Source organism: Salvelinus alpinus, chromosome 2 (assembly GCF_045679555.1).
Source record: "Salvelinus alpinus chromosome 2, SLU_Salpinus.1, whole genome shotgun sequence".
Lineage (NCBI taxonomy): Eukaryota > Metazoa > Chordata > Actinopteri > Salmoniformes > Salmonidae > Salvelinus > Salvelinus alpinus.
The window spans coordinates 18,986,423-19,008,272 of record NC_092087.1 but is presented as its reverse complement, the minus strand read 5'-3'; the positions used below and the strand labels follow the sequence as shown (position 1 = coordinate 19,008,272).

Below are 21,850 nucleotides of genomic sequence, written 5' to 3'. Positions count from 1 at the left end.
TACATCTTCAACAAAAGAGTCCAGAGAAAACATTTTCTATGATCTCCTATAAATGACTATTGGTATGCACTCTAGTTAGTTGAGTGATAACCTGGGTCATATTACATGCATTAGTCACAGTTAGAAGCTTCCTCTTGAGAGGACAACTAGTTGCGAAGCAGTCAATGTTCAGGTCACACAGAACATAGACTTCTATGTTATCAACCATTGCACACACTTTATCTAGATACTGACTGTTAGCACTTGGTGACCTAAAGAAACACCCTAAAATAATAGGCTTTGGAGGAGGCAGGTGAACCTGCAACCACGACACTTCAATAACACTTGACATGAGATCTTCTCTAAGCATTACAGGGATATGGCTCTGAATATATACAGCAACACCTCCCCATAGGAATTCTTGTCTCTTCTATAAATGTTATATCCTTGTATTAATACTGTATCATCAAATAATTAAAGATCTAAGTGAGTCTCAGAAATGGCTAATATTTGAATGGTGTCTGATGTTAGCAGCTATTGATTTCATGAACCTTATTTCTAAGGCTACAAATATTAATATAGGATATTTTTAACCCTTTCCTGGGTAGCTTATCAGAGATAGACCTAATATGGAAAAGAACAAACAAAACAAGAAAAAACATTATTCAGCAGTCCATCAACCAGTTGGTTTGTGTAAGTGTGTATGTGCTGTGGGTTGATGCTATGAACCCACAGGCTTGGCTCCCTCATCCCTTCCAGGCTTTAGGGTGGGAGAGTGGACAATGAGCCTGTCATAGCGGATGTAAGCAATGTTCCCACGCGCTCTGGCACATTTCATGGCTGGGATAAGTTCTTTCCTCTTCTGGCACACAGCTTCAGGATAGTCCTCGTTGAGGAATATGTACATTCCTCTCAAGTTCTTGGCTCTTTCCAGAACAGCTACCTTGTCATTGAACATCAAAACTTGACCACTATCGGCCTGAGCCTGTCACCTGGACCGGTGGTGGGTTTTCCAGTCCTGTGGGCACGCTCCACCTCAATTTTCCTGTGGTTCATCTTCAGTTTATCAGTGATCATTTACCTTACTTTGTCCTCAGACTCTGTGCAGGTCACATGTGGAGATTCTGCAATTCCGTCCACAACAATGTTGTTCCGCCATGATTTCCCCTTGAGATAATCTGATTTCTCCGTCAGTGTTATCATGGATTCACATACAGAACTGATGTCCTTTCTTAATGACTTACAGATTGCTGTTATCCGGTTGAAACTCATTGAGCTGCCCCTGGGAGAACTGCAAACTGTTCTTCAGGTCCTGGACCTCTCTGGTCAGATGGTTCATTCTTTAGTTTCAACTCGTTGAGCTGACCCTGGGAGAACTGCAAACTATTCTTCAGGTCCTGGACCTCTCTGGTCAGGTGATTCATTCTTTAGTTGACTCCACCAGTATTTGGGCACAACACTTGAAGCTATTTTCTTGTAGAACTCTTTTTGTTTGTTTATAAGGTCCTTCACCTGTGAAAGAGAGACACCATTGTCTTCGATAGTACTCCCACCGGCTTTGATCTTTGTCATGGTAGCAACGTAGGCTAACGCTGCTACTCCACACAATTCCAGCCAGCAGAGCTGATGGAAACAGCAACAAACAGCAGGGATTTAAACAGCCACAAGCCCGAGACTATCCGCGGTCCCAGTCACAAGGGCTAACCGCGTTGCGGGCTGTGTTCAAACAGTGAGTGCAAATGTACCTCATTTGCACTCACTGTACATAGACTTTTTGTTTTCTTTTGTTCTACTGTATTATTGACTATGTTTTGTTTATTCCATGTGTAACTCTGTGTTGTTGTATGTGTCGAATTGCTATGCTTTATCTTGGCCAGGTCGCAGTTGCAAATGAGAACTTGTTCTCAACTAGCCTACCTGATTAAATAAAGGTGAAATAAATAAATAAAATAAAAGCAGTGGCTCTTCAGACTTTGGGGTTTGGCAGTATCCTGGGACATATAGTAGCGGTCCCAGCAACTGAGGCTAAATAGGTAGGCAGTTAAACAAGTAGGCTAGTAAACAAACATTTTTCAAGAAAAAACCTTTTCAGAAACTTTCAAAAACAAACCGAGCTCTCTTTTGTTCCGCATTGAGCATGAATCGGGATCTGATGATGTCACTGGTGAAGTCCATGACACATTTGTATGGTTTGTTTACCTTTGCAATGATTGGTTTGCAATTGGTTTTTATTTGATACACATTTTAAAGTGAAAACTCTGAGTCTCAGCATCACTGTCACGTCCTGACCATAGTTCTTATGTGTGTTGCTTGTTTTAGAGTTGGTCAGGACGTGAGCTGGGTGGGCATTCTATGTTGTGTGTCTAGTTTGTCTGTTTCTGTGTTCAGCCTGATATGGTTCTCAATCAGAGGCAGCTGTCAATCGTTGTCCCTGATTGAGAATCATATATAGGTGGCTTGTTTTGTGTTGGGGATTGTGGGTGGTTGTCTACTGTCTTTGTGTTCTGCACCAGATAGGACTGCTTTCGGTTTTCACATTTTCTTGTTTTGTTGATTGTAGTGTTCTCATGTATTCTTTATTAAATCATGTTGAACACTAGCCGCGCTGCGTGTTGGTCCTCTCCTTCATCCCAGGAAGAAAACCGTTACAATCACTCTGTATACGTGGAATTGCCCTTAACACTTTTTGAGTTGATCAAAGGGCTTTACATTGTATAGGGGAAATTCACCTGACCTAAAGACTACTAGTACTTATGTATCTACACTAACTAACTGACTTAACTACCAATTACTAGTTATTACAGTTAGTAAAGCCTGCAGTGATTCATCCATAGGGTGCCACTCATAACACAACCCTGTGTGGGCTCTCTACATGACTGAGTGTGCTCTCTACATGACTGGGTGGTTTATATTAGCTCTGCATGCAGGTGCTGAGGAGAACTGAGAGCTCTGTTTTCTCCAACTGCTGATAACAACCTGAGTGCATCGGTGAGCACAACAACACAAACAACTCCCCTAATCATTGACTGCTAAACACATCAGAATTGTCAAACAGTCACACAATTAAACTACAATAATGTTATCAAATAATTTCACCCGTTTCAGTTTTGAGTTGATATGAAACGCAGAGGAGAATTTATTTAAACATCATTGTTAGTCTACTGCTCAATCAGGATTGCCACACACACTGTTATCAAATCACATCACTCTGTTTCAGTTGTAATCCTTTAACATAGAGTTTTGGTGTAGCCTACATGTTCAAGAGCAAGTTATATAATGGTTACGGGCTGACGTCCTCAGTGGGTCAGTATTGACCTGCTCCTGACTAAGACACTTAACCTCAGCTCTAATAGCCCCAGTAAAATCTCCCTGTTTATGAGGAACAAAATGTCTGAAACGGAATTATGAAACCTTACCCCGGACGGGGGTGTCTGGTCTGAATTATAAATCATAAGAAGTACGTGAGTTTTAATGAGTTCTAACGGCGAGGCACTCACACCTATTGATATATTGAAGTCAATTATACAGTACATTCGGAAAGTATTCAGACCCCATCCTTTTTTCAACATTTTGTTACGTTACAGCCTTATTCTAAAATTGATTAAAAAAATATATCCTCATCAATCTACACACAATACCCCATAATGATAAAGCGAAAACAGTTTTTTTCCCCAAATGTTTGCAAATGTATTAAAATAAAAACAGAAATACCTTATTTACATAAGTATTCAGACCCTTTGCTATGATATTGAACTCAGGTGCATCCTGTTTCCATTGATCGTCCTTTAAATGTTTCTACAACTTGATTGGAGTCCACCTGTGGTAAATTCAATTGATTGGACATGACTTAGATAGACAGGTGTGTGCCTTTCCAAGGTCCCACAGTTGACAGTGAATGTCAGAGCAAAACCAAGCCATAGAGCTCTGAGATAGGATTGTGTTGAGGCACAGATCTGGGGAAGGGTAGCAAAAAATGTCTGCAGCATTAAAGGTCCCCAAGAACACAGTGGCCTCCATCATTCTTAAATGGAAGAAGTTTGGAACCACGAACACTCTTCCTAGAGCTGGGCGTCCGGGCCAAACTGAGCAGTCGGGGGAGAAGGGCCTTGGTCAGGGAGGTGACCAAGAACCCAATGGTCACTCTGACAGAGCTCTAGAGTTCCTCTGTGGAGATAGGAGAACCTCCCAGAAGGACAACCATCTCTGCAGCACTCCACCAATCAAACCTTTATGTTAGAGTGGCTTGACGGAAGCCACTTCTCAGTAAAAGGCACATGACAGCCCGCTTGGAGTTTGCCAAAAGACACCTAAAGACTCTCAGACAGTGGAGGCTCCTCAGAGGAGGAAGGGGAGGACCATCCTCAGTGAAATTTCATAAAAATAAAAATTGTGAAACACTAAAAAAGGTAACCTTTTTTAGATAAAACTATTCTAAATATATGAATATGTCACCAAATAATTTATTAAAACCCATTATTTTGCAATGAAGGTCTATAGTAACTTCAACAGCACTCTCTGGGGTAGCACCATGGTGTAGCCGGAGGACAGCTAGCTTCTGTCCTCCTCTGGGTACATTGACTTCAATACAAAACCTAGGAGGCTCGTAGGCCTCACCCCCTTCCATAGACCTATATTGTAATTATGACCACTTCTGGAGGACGTCCTCCAACCAATCAAAGCTTTTTCAGTATGAAAAAGGACTTGCGAGTGGCGCAGCCGTCTAAGGCACTGCATCTCAGTGCAAGAGGTGTCACTACAGTCCCTGGTTTGAATCCAGGCTGCATCACATCTGGCTGTGATTGGGAGTCCCATAGGGCGGTGCACAATTGGCCCAGCGTCGTCCGGGTTTGGCTGGGGTAGACCGTCACTGTAAATAAGAATTTGTTCTTAACTGACTTGCCTAGTTAAATAAAAAATTAACTGACATGTTGTCCATCCAATCATAGGATTAGGATCAGAGAATAAACCTACTGTGTTGTATTGGGGTTGTGCTGCAGAGCATATTTCTATGTGTTGAGAAGCTTGATGAGTTGGTGACATTATTGGATAGAGGTTGAAAAGTAATAGTTGAGCATTTTTGGGATATTATTCTATTCAAATTAGTTTATTAAAATTACAGGAGACGGAGGAGGTAGATTATACATTGTTTTCATAACTTTATTTTTGTGTGCAGTTAGTGCAATTTATTTCAATTTGCCTTGCTAACTTCAGTAGGAGGTGCAGTAGCTAGCTAGCTATCAGCTCGAGTGTGCCTCCTTCGCCGCCAACGCTACCGCAAATTTTGTAGACTTTTTATTGAAGAACCCCTTTCATTCTCTGGGGTACATGGAAAGGGTGCGAATTAAAACCAAGGCTCGACCTCTGTCTGACATCAGTTAAATGAAGAAGGGTGAAAAGGTGAGGGCGTTCAATACCAATTGGTATCAACGTATAGCCGGTTAACAGGAAGCCTTTCATCAAGCCGCCTGTTTTGCTGCCCTTGCCTGCTTTTTGAAAAGCCTTGGACGAAAGAGGTGTACAGTGACCTGAAGAACATCGATCGTTCAGCTAAACAACAAAACAAAAGCAGGGAGCATATAAATGCCCACATCAGATTCAAGCTTCTGGGGAAAAGCCGCATCGATCATGAGGTCTACGTATTCAAACTGCGCAGCACAACAAGAAAGTAAGAAGAAACAGGGATGTTCTCAAGAGGCTTATCAACACCACTGTGTTTTAGGGCATGCAATAATTGGCTTTTAGAGGACACAACGAGAGGGAAGGTTCTGATAACAAGTGCAACTACAAGGAGCTTGCAGCAGTAATTGCACATTACGATGCTTTACTTGCTGAACATATGGAACTTTCTATTGTCTTTTCTGGGATGTCGAAATCAATTCAGAATGATTTTATAGCTTCCATCACATCATCCATTAACTTCTTGCAACTATAGGGGGTGCTGTTCCGCATTAGCATTTTTTGGTCTCCAAATTAAACTGCCTCGTGCTCAATTCTTGATCGTACAATATGCATATTATTGTTATTATTGGATAGAAAACACTTTCTAGTTTCTATAGCCGTTGGAATTTTGTCTCTGAGTGGTACAGAACTACTTCTACAGCACTTTTCCTGACAGGGAGTCAGATTTCAGAAATTTTGACCCCTGATCTGGGGTCGGTTTTAAGGTGCCTGTAAATGCTATGGAGAAACCGACACTGCCTACGTCTTCCTCTGGGTGTCAGTACGTCATGACGTTTTGAATGGATTCGATTGCGCAATCAGAGCCACTATAAAACAACAAAACGTGGAAGTACCGTTCTTTCCCTTAGCGCGTCTTACGCAAGATGGACATCGGACTTGCCTCCTTCCAAATGGTTGTTTAGCCAGTAATATTTCTCCGGTCATATTTTTACTCGTTATAGTTGTTAAAAACATCATAATGTAGTTAATTTGAACCGTTTTATAGTAATTTATATCCGTTTAGTGCGATTTTGAGGAATTTCTTTGTCGTGCACTTTGAAGCTTTGGGCACGTTTCGGGGTCTCGGTCGATGTTAGTGGACATTTCGAAGGACAGAGGACATCTATCGACCAAAAGAAGATTAGACCCAAGAAAGGATACATTGCCCAAGAATCTGATGGAAAATCACCTCATAGTAAGAAATATTTAATATGATAAATCGTTGTTCTGTCGAAATATTTTAAACGCATAATCCGCCATTTTGTTTGTTATCGCTTCACTTGGCGAACCCTGTATTGCACAGTAAGGATAATTTTAGAAATGTAAATCAGCGGTTGCATTAAGAACTAATTTGTCTTTCGATTCCTGTCAACCCTGTATTTTTTAGTCAAGTATATGATTAGCTTTCGATTAAACTAGATCACTCTGAAAGATGACGTCCGACATTTTGAGGCTTGATTTGCTAGTATTTTCATTGTATAACCACGGTTTTGTATGGCTACATATGCACATTTTCGAACAAACTCTATATGTATGTTGTAAAATGATGTTACAGGAGTGTCATCGGAAGAATTCTGAGAAGGTTAGTGAAAAAATTAATATATTTTGGCGATGATTACGTTATAGCTCTCTTTGGCTTGAATCGATGCTCTGGTAACGTTTGCACATGTGGTATGCTAACTTATCGATTTATTGTGTTTTCGCTGTAAAACGCTTAGAAAATCTGAAATATTGTCTGAAATCACAAGATCTGTCTTTCCATTGCTATGCTTTGTCTATTTTTATGAAATGTTTTATGATGAGTAAATTGGTCATACACGTTGCTCTCTGTAGTAATTCTAGTCGAGTTGTGATGGTCGGTGCAATTGTAAACTGTGATTTCTACCTGAAATATGCACTTTTTTCTAACAAAACCTATCCTATACCATAAATATGTTATCAGACTGTCATCTGATTAGGTTTTTTCTTGGTTAGTGGCTATTTATATCTTTATTTGGCCGAATTTGTGATAGCTACTGATGGAGTAAAAAACTGGTGGAGTAAAAAAAGTGGTGTCTTTTGCTAACGTGGTTAGCTAATAGATTTACATATTGTGTCTTCCCTGTAAAACATTTTAAAAAACAGAAATTATGGGTTTATTCACAAGATCTGTATCTTTCATCTGGTGTCTTGGACTTGTGATTTAATGATATTTAGATGCTACTATCTACTTGTGAAGCTATGCTAGCTATGCTAATCAGTGTGTGGGGGGGTGGGGGGTGATCCCGGACCCGGGGTAGAGGCTCGTGAAAGGTTAAAAGTTAGATTGAAGAGAGATGTTGACGTAGTGCATTTTTTCGTGCGCGCTCAAGTATGCTTTCCACTTTCCTCCGGTATTTATTTAGCAATGATGATAACACATAATCACTCCAGAAAGACACAAGCAAAAACTCATTACATAAATGTTGCAGCAGCCTAGGCTACACCTAAACATTAGAGATCTGACATACTGTATGGGATGAAAACGAGACCATTTTTCAGTCTGAAGGCTACTAATAAGAGCAGATGCATACAGCCTATGTGCGCCGTCCATTTGATCAGGGTAACTAATTGGTAACGTTATGTATTTATGGTCCATTTGTGGGTCATGAGAAAATGTGAATGTGATTAAATTTGGTTTATATTTAGAATTGGGCTGGCTAGGCTGCCTATACGCTTTCAATCCAAAATGATTAACTGGAATTAATCAATTAACATAATAGTGATGACAGATGTGAGTAAATTTTTTATAAGGCCTACAGTTGCATAGGCCTGCATTATGCAAACATGCATAAAGCAAGCTCAGCCCTGTGAGTTCTATTGTCTATCAGTTGTTGTCTCTGTGTCTGGGTAGAGGAAATCCCCCTCCTAATCTAGTCTAAATATAATTAATATGAACAAGTATAAGGTAGCTGCAGTTTGACAGTGTTTTCATCCCCCCCAGGAACAGGAGTTTTTTTTAAAGTTTTTTAAAACCATGTGACCTGATTAGGAAAAACTGGTCCCATCATAGCCCTTATAAAACCTTTTTACAACTGATTAATCACTGTCATACCTTTATATGGTCAAGTTTTCCTGGTTAGGTTAACAGATAAGGAAAAACCCCGGACCCCAGGGGGTAAAAAATGCCCCCCCCCCACTCTGGGACCTATGGTGCCACCAGTCTGCTTGCAGCTATCAGTTATCGTCAGGTATGTAGATGATCAGGGCTTAATTCAGGAACGTTTCTTGGGCTACTTTGATGTGTCAAGTGGGCGAGATGCGCAGTCTGTATTTAACTTCATGGACAAACTTGTTGTTCAAACCTACGATGGTGCAACTGTAATAGTATGTATCTACTATTTGTATTTCCAGCTAAGTCCCCTCCTGTTCCCTGATTTATGAAGTGATGACCACTCCACTCCACTAACATTGTCAACTCTCTCCTGACATGAACTGAAACCACGTCTCATGTGCCCGCTCATCCACTAGCACATTGAATGTTTCCTCTCCAGGCACTGTGAGTACCCCTATCAATTTTACGCCCTGCTTGTACTATCTCATTCTTAGCTCTTATGTCCAACTGTGTAGTGTTATTTTGTTTGTCTTCCCAGTCAAATCCTGTCCTGCACTGAAGTCAAGCCTCTGAACACCTCAACTCATGCCACATACCCTCATTCAATCACTGCTGTGATCCCTTTCCAACACTGTGTAAGTAGCCCTCTCATTCCCCTTCCCCATAATATTGTCCTATAAATGTCTTTATTAAAAGATCTAGGTTAAAATAATTACTCTTTGATGATTGTTGATGTCTATATTGTGGGTCTCCCATCCTCCTCAATTTTTCAAGTCACCAGCCTCCACTGCTCTCAGACCATGAGCAGCCAAATTCTTTGGTCTGATGAAACCGAGATTGAACTCTTTGGCCTGAATGCCAAGCATCGCGTCTGGAGGAAACCTGGCACCATCCCTACGGCGAAGCATGGTGGTGGAAGCATCATGCTGTGGTGATGTTTTTCAGCTGCACGGACTGGGAGACTAGTCAGGATCGAGGAAAAGATGAATGGAGCAAAGTACAAAGAGATCCTTGATGAAAACCTGCTCCAGAGCGCTCAGAACCTCAGACTGGGGCAAAGGTTCACCTTCCAACAAGACAACGAATCTAAACACACATGCAAGACATCGCAGCAGTGGTTTAGGGACAAGTCTCTGAATGTCCTTGAGTGGCCCAGCCAGAGCCCAAACTTGAACCCGATCGAACATCTCTGGAGAGACCTGAAAAAAGCTGTGCAGCAACGCTCCCCATCCAATCTGACAGAGCTTGAGAGGATCTGCAGAGAACAATGGGAGAAACTCCCCAAATACAGGTGTGACAAGCTTGTAGCGTCCTACCCAAGAAGACTCAATGCTGTAATTCCTGCCAAAGGTGCTTCAACAATTACTCAGTAAATGGTCTGAATACTAATGTAAATGCAATATTTTCATGATTTTTTTATTATAAATTAGCACAAAAAAAATATATATATAATGTTTTTGCTTCATCATTATGGGGTATTGTGTGTAGATTGATGAGGGAAAAAACTATTGAATATATTTTAGAATAAGGCTGTAATGTAACAAAATGTCGAAAAATTTAAAGGGTCTGAATACTTTCCGAAAACACTGTGTGGCTAACCCATTTGAGTTTTCCAGGACCAAAGTTCCCACTGGGCACACACTGGTTGAATCAACGTTGTTTCCACGTCACTTCAATAAAATTACATTGAACCAACGTGTAATAGTCATTGAATTGACGCCTGTGCCCAGTGGGTTGGCATTGTAATTGTGTCTGAAGGGAGAAAGAGCAGAGTAGAGAATGTAGCTGATTCCATAGAGATACTGTTTGTTGCTGTGCTCATGGCCATCATCATGATAGAGGAGCTATCTTTGTGTCAGGCATCAGGGGTAAAGTAGCACTGTGGTATAAAAACAGGCTGCAGACACCTCACCCCTCTCACAGTCACACACTACATACAAAAGAGAGATTACATGAGACCGTCATTCACACATACATTGGCCTTGGTTAGCTTGTAAATAATCTTGTACATTGCCTATATATCTCTAAGTCATGGCCGTAACTACATATGAAAACACCGAGGTCTGGACCTTAGTTATTTTTCTCATTTGAAAAAAATAATAACACAAATATATATTTTGTACACAATAAAGAAAATCAATATCTAAATATTGCTCCCAGCGTTGATCAAAGCTCAGGAAGCTTATATTCTTGATCTGACTGAGCTTAATCGCACCTCCCTCTTTTCGAACCAGTGGAATCATAAACAGTGGTTGGTTTGTTATAGCTTGCGTCCCCCAGATTTGCCTTTTTAGCAGCACATTCACCACTCTCTCAAACGGCTAACTCCGCCCTCTTGCAGCACGGGCCTGAGATGTGAAATGAACTACCCCAGCTCGCAGTCAGCTAAGGTATGCAACTGGAGACGCTGCTGACAGTGTTTTTGCGAGATGTCAGACAAAAGGCCATTTTAAAATTGTCCCGTGACTCCTGCAGAGAGCTACTGGGAGACAGTGATGTGAGCATGTGGCTCTCAGTGGTGAGGCAGGCTGCAGGCTTGCAGGCTTGCAGGAGGAAGCAGAGGAGACAAAGAGAGAGAGGAAGCAAGCAGAGGGAGAGGTTAGTTCAGTGGTTCCCAAACATGGAGTCAGGCTCCATGTGGGTTCCCCTGAGAAAATCTGTACTAATCTTACCAAACAAGTTACAAACTTAAAAAATATATAATATGTTTCAATATGAACATCTCCATATGGCCTATCTTCCCTATAGGCCTACTGTCGCGCCTGCTCCCGCTTCCGCTCCCCCTCCCCGGCGCTCGAAGGCGCCAGGCTCCCCAGCATTACGCACTCCTGCCACCATCATTACGCACACCTGCCTTCCCCCGTCACGCACATCAGCGATTATTGGACTCACCTGGACACAATCACCTCTGTCATTACCTCCCCTATATCTGTTTGGTTCCCCGCTCTTTTCTCTGCTCCAGCATTGATTGTCATATGTCCTTGTATACATGTGTGCTGACGCTGTTCCTGTCTTGTTTCATGTCTGTTCCTGATTAAATGTTTGACTCCCCATATCTGCTTCTCATCTCCGGCGTCGGTCCTTACACCTACATTAAACTACAATCAAAATAACAATGTCACTGATGATACATGTCAGTGTGAATCATTTGTCATATTTCCATCCTTTCAGGGATATAACATTACAATGGTATAGCTAATAGGCTATGTGTTTTTAGATCGACTGAGGTGAATGAACCTACAGCAGCTAAGGTGATAATGGCTGGTATCATACTTATTTATTTTCTTGCTGTTCTGCAAATAGCGTTTTAAGGGTTTTTAATTGTATAGAAATGCAGTAAATGAGCTTAAACTTACAGTAGGAATACACCAAGTACAGTGTGGTGAGGCACAGCCAGGATCTCCCATCCAATCTGTCTGACCAGTTTGAGAGCTACAGGACAGGCCCAGAGGGACTAGGAGTAGTTTCCTCTCCTCTGCTCCTCGGGCCCCAACTATTCCACACCTCCTGCTGTTACGCTACTCGCCTACAAACATCAACAAAGCATCAACAAAGCCTTTTGACCAGGGACGGTAGCACTGGGAAAAGAGAAAACAAAGCCATGTTTTTTCACAGAGCCAACAAATCAATGTGATGGCGGCCTATCCAATCCGGTCTGCCCTGCAATATACAGTATGAAAAATGTATAATGGTAATACTATATGCAGCAATATGTACAGATGTAGGATCTTCATTTGATCACCCTGTTGTAGGAAAACTTTCCTGCCATGCAGGATATTAACCCTCCTGTTGTGTTCATTTCATGTTAATTAATTTTGTGTTCCCGGTCCAAAATGACCGCCGCATTATAGCTGATTATAAATCCATACTAATACATATATTATCACCTAATGTTGTGTTAGATCTTTTTATCAACTTACGTTCTTCTGAACATTACAAATTTGGAACTTCTATTTTCTATTCATGGCCTGTAAGCCTCATTGACCTGAGCTCATACAACTCATTTTTGAGTATGGATTATTTTGACTATAACAAATACTCAGAGGAAACATATTGTGCTATTTATCACAGACTACTTTGTGTCAACGTTTAACAAGGACTCTCTCCTCCTCACCAGTGGCATGATCAAAGATATGATCAAGGGCCTCACATACAGTATATCGTTTGGTTATTGTGCTGCCACAGAATGAATTGTGAGCAAGGCCTCAAAAAAGCTTTATATACCAGAGCTGCGAGAAAAGTTCTATATATTATTGAAACAATTGTTTGTGAGAATGCAAACAGGTGTGGTTCCAGTGGGGGAAAGATTATATTGGGTAAAGGTTCCCGTGGGGGTTGCCATGGAAGCCAAGAAGGGAAGTGAGGTGTGTGTGTGTGTGTGTACGTGTACGTGTGCTCAATGATGAATGGGCATTTTGCCTGAACTCAATTTTATACACTAAGTGTAGTAAATTTTATGAAAATCATCTAAATGTACTTTGACAAAGTCATGGAACCTTATGACAATCAGATTAAATGAACTTAATTTTTCAGAGAGAAAACTTGTAAATCGGTCCAAATCGACTGGAACACAGCAGGAGGGTTAAAAACATGTTGTGTATTTGAGGTTGAAAAAGGCTTCTGTAGTTAGTAATTTCTACTTTAAAATGTCAGACTTGATTTTCACTTATGAAATATATATATCAACCCCTTGAAAAATGTCCATTATTGGTTGTGGGTTTGATTCCCACAGGAAACCAGTATGAAAAAAGTATGAGAACGTTTGAACTCACTACTGTAAGTCCCTCTGGATAAGAGCGTCTGCTAAAATGTAGAGCAACTGTACAGGCTGGCCCTTGTGAGAACTCTCCGTCATCTTAAATAAAAAGAAACGTGACACTAATCAAATGTCCCAGTTTACATGAGCACCGATTTAAACTTGCTCTTCTCCTGACAGGCTATTTAAATCTCTGATGTTTTTCACAGCGGAGAGATGAAGCGGTGCTGAGGTCACAGGGACTGCTGAAGTGTATAGGCCTATGAATGTACATCAGAGACCGACAACAGGAAAACGCATTCTGCAGTGATCTCACTGGCTGCACTGAGCTACACACAACTACTCAACTCCTCTACCAATTAACATCATTGAATCCCTGAGGTCAGTGGAGGATCGTCAGAGGAGAAGGGGGAGGACCATCCTTATTGAATTTCAAAAAAATAAAAATGGTGAAACATTAAAAAAGTTATCATTTTTAGATAAAACTATACTAAATATATTAATGTAACCAAATAATTTATTAAAACACACTGTTTGCAATGAAGGTATACAGTAGCCTATCACTATAGTGTAGCCGGAGGACAACTAGCAACCGCAGGGCTCTCCAGAGGGTGGTGCGGTCTGCCCAACGCATCACCGGGGGCACACCGTCTGCCCTCCAGGACACCTACAGCACCCGATGTCACAGGAAGGCCAAAAAGATCCTCAAGGACATGAACCACCCAAGCCACTGCCTGTTCACCCCGCTATCATCTAGAAGGCGAGGTCAGTACAGGTGCATCAAAGCTGGGACCGAGAGACTGAAAAACAGCTTCTATCTCAAGGCCATCAGACTATTAAATAGCCATCACTAGCCAGCTACCAGCCGGCTACTCAACCCTGCACCTTAGAGGCTGCTGCCCTATATACAGCCTTATTCTAAAATTAATTCAATAGTATTTTTTCCTTTTGCAAATGTGACCCAATTCAGGACGGCGTATGTCGCGGATCACTACTTCAACTCTTTTTTTTATTTTTATCAAAATACGTTTTTGGGCAGAAATGCCTTCTGGAACATGTGAACTTTCATGTGCCTTAATAACAGACTTGTATGCCATCTGTAAATATGAATGTAATTGTTAAATTAAAAGCCTAGTTGGTTTAGCCACAGAAAAAGTCAGCAACCTTCCCGCTAGCCATGATTGGCTGAGATAATGAGCGAGATGGACATGCCAAGAGATGAGTTCAGATTGGTCTGCCATATAGCACGCTTCTGTCTATTTGTGCTGGTCAGTATGTGTAGGTAATCCTGTCTAACGTGGCTTTGTTTTACATGTATCGTGTAGTAGAACTGCATAAGTGTTGCTCTCCACCTTCTGGACCGAGTTTTGAAATCAGTGCAATTAGAGTATGATAGCTAAGGAGATGGAGAAAACACCTGTCTCTGGATTACATCTTCAAACTAAGGGCAACCATTGCATCCGTGACAGGGAGAGGCGCCCATCCATTATGTATACAGATAAGATAGTCTAGCTAGCTACGTTTACAGATATTGCACGGTAAACCGACAGAAAGTCGTTTTCATTTCAAGTTAAAGTGTACTGTTAGCTAGCTAACTAACGTTAGCTGGCTGGCTCGCTAGCTAACGTTACGAGTATGATCTTATTATTCGTATCTCAGAGCCATTTGCTTTGCGAGTTGTAGTCGAATGTCAGCTAGCTAACATTGAACCTGGTTGGTTAGTGTTATGTTCTGTTAATTACTGATGTCCCAGTTAAGAATGGAGCACCCTTGGTCATGCGCAGTGTTGTTCTATGTTATTCTGGTACTAACTCGTTTCAGTAAATGTGAAGCTCCAGTTCCATTTCTTGTATTCAGAGTCTTTCTTATTATATAAATAAGTAATAAGAGCTAAGACACTACAGTTAGCTACCTGCAGATTCATGCAGGGTAGTATGCAAGTATCCATTTCAATAGAATGTCACTGCGACAACTGTTGACAGACTTAGCTGGTAAATCCGCTCTGGCTATCTACTCCGATTTCAGTGCAAGGGTAAGATAGTCTAGCTAGCTACATTTTCAGATATTACACATTTCTCATTTTGACAGAAAGTCGTTTTCATTTAAAGTTAAAGTGGACTGTTAGCTAGCTACACCCGGAATAACATCTGCTAAATATGTGTATGTGACCAATAACATTTGATTTGATTTGTCCTCCTCTGTGTACATTGACCTCAATACAAAACCTAGGAGGCTCATGGTTCTCACCCCCTTCCGTAGACTTACACGGTAATTATGACAACTTCCGGAGGACGTCTTCCAACCTATCAGAGCTCTTGCAGCATGAACTGACATGTTGTCCACCAAATCAAAGGATCAGAGTATGAATCTAGTACTGAAAACATAAGCTACAGCTAGCTAGCACTGCAGTGCATAACATATGGTGAGGGGGTTTTTCAGAGAGAAATACAATAGTTGAACAGTTTTGAACAAATCAATTTCTTACAAAATGAAGGAGAAGCAAGAGAGAGAGAGAGAGAGAGAGAGAGAGAGAGAGCTAGCTATATTTAGTTGTATTTTTTTCTTCACTTTTTTAGCCTACTCCAACACACAGCTCAAAGAGAAAGGGATGCTATGTTAGCTAGCTGGCTATGGCTATCCAACACTGGAACTATTCCAAGTCAAGTTAAGCTTTTGATTTTATAAATGTATTGCCACCGGGGCCAGCCGGTGTAACTGCTAAACTGTACTGCATGATAGTAGCAGGTTTACTAACGTGTTAGTTCTAGTAGCTATGTTGACTATGACGTGACAATGATGTAGGCTGTGTGTAGCAGTTAGCAGTCATGATATGAACATTTGGCCTGGAAAGTTTTTTTTTGCCTTGTCACAGTCCACAAGTGAAGGGAAAAGGTGAGAAGAGGAGAACGCATAAATTGTTGCAAAAAGGAATTATATACAGTGGGGCAAAAAACTATTTAGTCAGCCACCAATTGTGCAAGTTCTCCCACTTAAAAAGATGAGAGAGGCCTGTAATTTTCATCATAGGTACACTTCAACTATGACAGACAAAATGAGAAAAACAAATCCAGAAAATCACATTGTAGGATTTTTAATCTATTTATTTGCAAATTATGGAGGAAAATAAGTATTTGGTCACCTACAAACAAGCAAGATTTCTGGCTCTCACAGACCTGTAACTTCTTCTTTAAGAAGCTCCTCTGTCCTCCACTTGTTACCTGTATGAATGGCACCTGTTTGAACTTGTTATCAGTATAAAAGACACCTGTCCACAACCTCAAACGGTCACACTCCAAACTCCACTATGGCCAAGACCAAAAAGCTGTCAAAGGACACCAGAAACAAAATTGTAGACCTGCACCAGGCTGGGAAGACTGAATCTGCAATAGGTAAGCAGCTTGGTTTGAAGAAATCAACTGTGGGAGCAATTATTAGGAAATGGAAGACATACAAGACCACTGATAATCTCCCTCGATCTGGGGCTCCACGCAAGATCTCACCCCGTGGGGTCAAAATGATCACAAGAACAGTGAGCAAAAATCCCAGAACCACACGGGTGGACCTAGTGAATGACCTGCAGAGAGCTAGGACCAAAGTAACAAAGCCTACCATCAGTAACACACTACGCCGCCAGGGACTCAAATCCTGCAGTGCCAGACGTGTCCCCCTGCTTAAGCCAGTACATGTCCAGGTCCGTCTGAAGTTTGCTAGAGAGCATTTGGATGATCCAGAAGAAGATTGGGAGAATGTCATATGGTCAGATGAAACCAAAATATAACTTTTTGGTAAAAACTCAACTCGTCGTGTTTGGAGGACAAAGAATGCTGAGTTGCATCCAAAGAACACCATACCTACTGTGAAGCATGGGGGTGGAAACATCATGCTTTGGGGCTGTTTTTCTGCAAAGGGACCAGGACGACTGATCCGTGTAAAGGAAAGAATGAATGGGGCCATGTATCGTGAGATTTTGAGTGAAAACCTCCTTCCATCAGCAAGGGCATTGAAGATGAAACGTGGCTGGGTCTTTCAGCATGACAATGATCCCAAACACACCGCCCGGGCAACGAAGGAGTGGCTTCGTAAGAAGCATTTCAAGGTCCTGGAGTGGCCTAGCCAGTCTCCAGATCTCAACCCCATAGAAAATCTTTGGAGGGAGTTGAAAGTCCGTGTTGCCCAGCAACAGCCCCAAAACATCACTGCTCTAGAGGAGATCTGCATGGAGGAATGGGCCAAAATACCAGCAACAGTGTGTGAAAACCTTGTGAAGACTTACAGAAAACGTTTGACCTCTGTCATTGCCAACAAAGGGTATATAACAAAGTATTGAGATAAACTTTTGTTATTGACTAAATACTTATTTTCCACCATAATTTGCAAATAAATTCATTAAAAATCCTACAATGTGATTTTCTGGATTTTTTTTTCTCATTTTGTCTGTCATAGTTGAAGTGTACCTATGATGAAAATTACAGGCCTCTCTCATCTTTTTAAGTGGGAGAACTTGCACAATTGGTGGCTGACTAAATACTTTTTTGCCCCACTGTATACAATGAGCAAATTGATCATGCCGTTTTCATGTGGCTGCTATGTAAGTGAACTGTGTTTGCGTGTGATCAGGGGTGTATTCATTCCACTGATTCTGTTGAAAAACGTTTCTTAAACAGAAGAAAACGGAACAAAATGGAGATAAACATACCTGAATTTGTCCAATAGAAACTCTCGTTTGCAACTGTGAGACTAATGATTACACCCTAGATCAGCTAGATGTAGGCAAGAGTGTGCATGGCGGTATTGAATGTGTCATTGTCTGTCACCTTGATTACGCACAATTCTCTCGACCTGTGTACCTATGTTGTAAACTCTCATTCATAGGCTAGGTTGTAGCAACCTTATGATGGGTACAGGACTAATTTAAGTATCATGTAGTAACCTAAATCTATCACTGTTAGATTGAGCTGGGTGAATGGAATATGAATGACAGTCATCCAATATGCTGTAATAGAAATAAGGCAATGATCATTAAAATAAATATCATCCTCCCTCATCTTAAATGGCACCGACCACCACTGCCTGAGGTATGGATGGCTGTAAGATATAGTAGCACAAATAGCAGACACCTACTGTCTGAGCTAGGATGAAAAACAATGAGGCATGAAGCACACACATCATCCCACCAGATCAGAGAGAGTGTGGGACATGACAAGTCTCATGCCTGAAAAAGGAGAGAAGATTTGTTCAGGGAAGAAGAGAGAGTGAGGGATGGGGAAGGGGGAGGCAGATATGTAAGAAGGAGAGAGAGAAAACCCTCGCATGCAGCCTCAAAACCTGCTGACTCACTGCAACCTCCATGGGCTGGCTCTGGCTCCCCTTCAGAAGGACAAAGTGACACTTCCCATCGTAATCCACGAGCTATGATGGGAAGCTTTAAATAAAAGACGGGAATAAAACCGCATTAAGGCTATAATGGCGCCAGAGGGGATGGCTGCCGTTTTACGGGCTCCTAACCAACTGTGCTATTTTTATTTTTAGATTTTTTGCATTGTTTGTAAAACTCATTTTGTACATAATGTTGCTGCTACCATCTCTTATGAACGAAAAGAGCTTCTGGACATCAGAATTTGCCAATGAGTAGGTAAACCACCACTTCCCTCCGTATTATTGGCCAAGGTGAAATCATTGGAAAACTGGACGATCTACAATTAAGACTATCCTACAAACGGGACATTAAGAACTGTAATATCTTATGTTTCACCGAGACGTGGCTGAACGACGACACGGATAATATAGAGCTGGCTGGCTTCTCGGTGTCTTTTTGTCAATAACTGCTGGTACGTGATGTTTAATATTAAAGAAGTCTCAAGGTATTGCTCGCCTGAGGTAGAATACCTCATGATAAGCTGTAGACACACTATCTATCAAGAGAGTTCTCATCTACATTATTCGTATCCCTCTATTTTTTCCACCACAAACCGAAGCTGGCACAAAGACAACACTCAACGAGCTGTATAAGGCCATAAGCAAACAAGAAAATGCTCACCAGAAGCGGCGCTCCTAGAGGCCGGGGACTTAAATGCAGGGAAACTTAAATCCGTTTTACCTCATATCTACCAGCATGTCACATGTGCAACCAGAGGATAAAGAACTCTAGACCACCTTTACTCCACACACAGAGATGCATACAAAGCTCTCCCCCTCCATTTGGCAAATCTAACCATAATTCTATCCTCCTAATTCCTGCTCCAAGAAAAAACTAAAGCAGGAAGTACCAGTGACTCGCTCAATACGGAAGTGGTAAGATGACGTGGATGCTACGCTACAGGACTGTTTTGCTAGCACAGACTGGAATATGTTAAGGGATTCATTCAATAGCATTAAGGAGTATACCACCTCAGTCAGCTTCATCATTAAGTGCATCAACAACGTCGTCCCCACAGTGACCGTACGTACATTTCCCAACCAGAAGCCATGGATTACAGGCAACATCTGCACCGAGCTAAAGGCTAGAGCTGCTGCTTTCAAGGAGCGGGAGACTAATCCGGACGCTTATAAGAAATCCCGTTATGCCCTCAGACGAACCATTAAACAGGAAAAGTGTCAATACAGGACTAAGACTGAAACCTACTACATCGTCAATGACGCTCTTTGGATATGGCAAGGCTTGAAAAATATTACGTACTACAAAGGGAAACCCAGCCGTGAGCTGCCCAGTGATGCAAGCCAACCAGACGAGCTAAATGCCTTTTATGCTCGCTTCGAGGCAAGCAACACTGAAGCATGCCTGACAGCACCAGCTGTTCTGGATGACTATCTGATCACACTCTCCTTAGTCGATGTGAGCAACACCTTTAAACAGGTCAACATTCACAAAGACGTGGGGCCAGACTGTCACGGTTGTTATGAGAGACGGACCAAGGCGCAGCGTGATTGGAGTTCCACATCTTTATTTTAGTGAAACTTAAACAAAACAAGAAACAAACAACGACCGTGAAGTACCGTACTGCTACATGCACTCACTCAAAACAATATCCCCAAAGCAGGTGGGAGAAACGGCCTCCTAAATATGATCCCCAATTAGAGGCAACGATTACCAGCTGCCTCTAATTGGGAACCATACAAACCAGCCACATAGAAAATAAATGACTAGAACACCCCCCTAGTCACACCTAAACACCATAGAAAACCGAAGGCCCAGTCTGTGTAAGGGCTATTTGACCAAGAAGGAGAATGATCAAGTGCTGCATCAGATGACCTGGCCTCCACAATCACCCGACCTCAACCCAATTGAGATGGTTTGGGATGAGTTGGGCCGCAGAGTGAAGGAAAAGCAGCCAACAAGTGCTCAGCATATGTGGAAACTCCTTCAAGACTGTTTGAAAAGCATTTAAGGTGAAGCTGGCTGAGAGAATGCCAACAGTGTACAAAGCTGTCATGACGGTAAAGGGTGGCTACTTTGAAGAATATTAACACTTTTTATATTCTACAATGTAGAATATAGTAAAAAATAAAGAAAAACCCTTGAATGAGTAGGTGTGTCCAAACTTTTGACTGGTACTGTTTATACTAGGCAGTGTCAGAGGAATGCCCAAAAAATTGTCAAAGACTCCAGTCATAGACTGTTCTTTCTGCCACCGTACGGCAAGAGGTACCGGAGCGCTAAGTCTAGGACCAAAAGGCTCCTTAACAGCTTCTTCCCCAAAGTCATAAGACTGCTGAACAATTAATCAAATGGCCACCCGGACTATTTGCATTTGTTTTTACACTGCTGCTACTACTGTTTATTTTATTCACTTTAGTATATTTAGTAAATATTTTCTTAACTCTATTTCTTGAACTGCATTGTTGGTTAAGGGCTTGTAAGTAAGCATTTCACAGTAAGATCTACACCTGTTGTATTCAGCGCATTTTTATTTTTTTATTTAACCTTTATTTAACTATGCAAGTCAGGCAAGTCAAATTCTTATTGACAATGACGGCCTAACCCGGGCCAATTGTGTGCTGCCCTATGAGACTCCCAATCACAGCCTGTTGTGATACAGCCTGGAATCGAACCAGGGTCTGTAGTGATGCCTCTAGCACTGAGATGCAGTGCCTTAGACCGCTGCGCCACTTGGGAGCATGTAACAAGAAACATTTGATTTGAAATTAAATAGCAGCTCCCTAGGATGTATAATAGTAAAACACCTATCTCATCAGAACAGACTGGTGTGAGAGAGGGGCCAGTGAATCAGTGAGGCTAGTGCAGAGTGTGTAATAACTGATGCTAAAAATAAAACTCCTGAGCAGACAGACAGCAGTAGGAGGTGAAGGGACAACACTGAGGAAGTGAGAGGAAGACACAGGATGCAAGAGGGAACACAGAGACCGGAGAGACAGCTCATTGCCCAGCAGTCAGTCAGTAGACATATCAACACCCTCTGTCTAGCCCATTCAGAAAACACACTCATTGACTATCATTGACTTGTATTTCCTATGGCAAAACAATACCTCATTGTCCCCAGCTGACAGTAAATAGTCCTATAGTTATCCTTAAAGCCTGTGATGGCACAGCTTCAGTCATCAACAGGGTTACAGATTCAAGAAGAAAGTCAGCTCAAATACTGCCG

The 21,850-nt window shown here is 41.7% G+C and overlaps 1 protein-coding gene across 10 annotated transcripts in view; it reads right to left on the bottom strand.

Moving 5' to 3' along the window:
• The window catches only part of LOC139555925 (band 4.1-like protein 1), a 171,333-nt gene that overhangs the window by 137,712 nt on the left and 11,771 nt on the right, over positions 1-21,850 (bottom strand). The window lies entirely within an intron of this gene.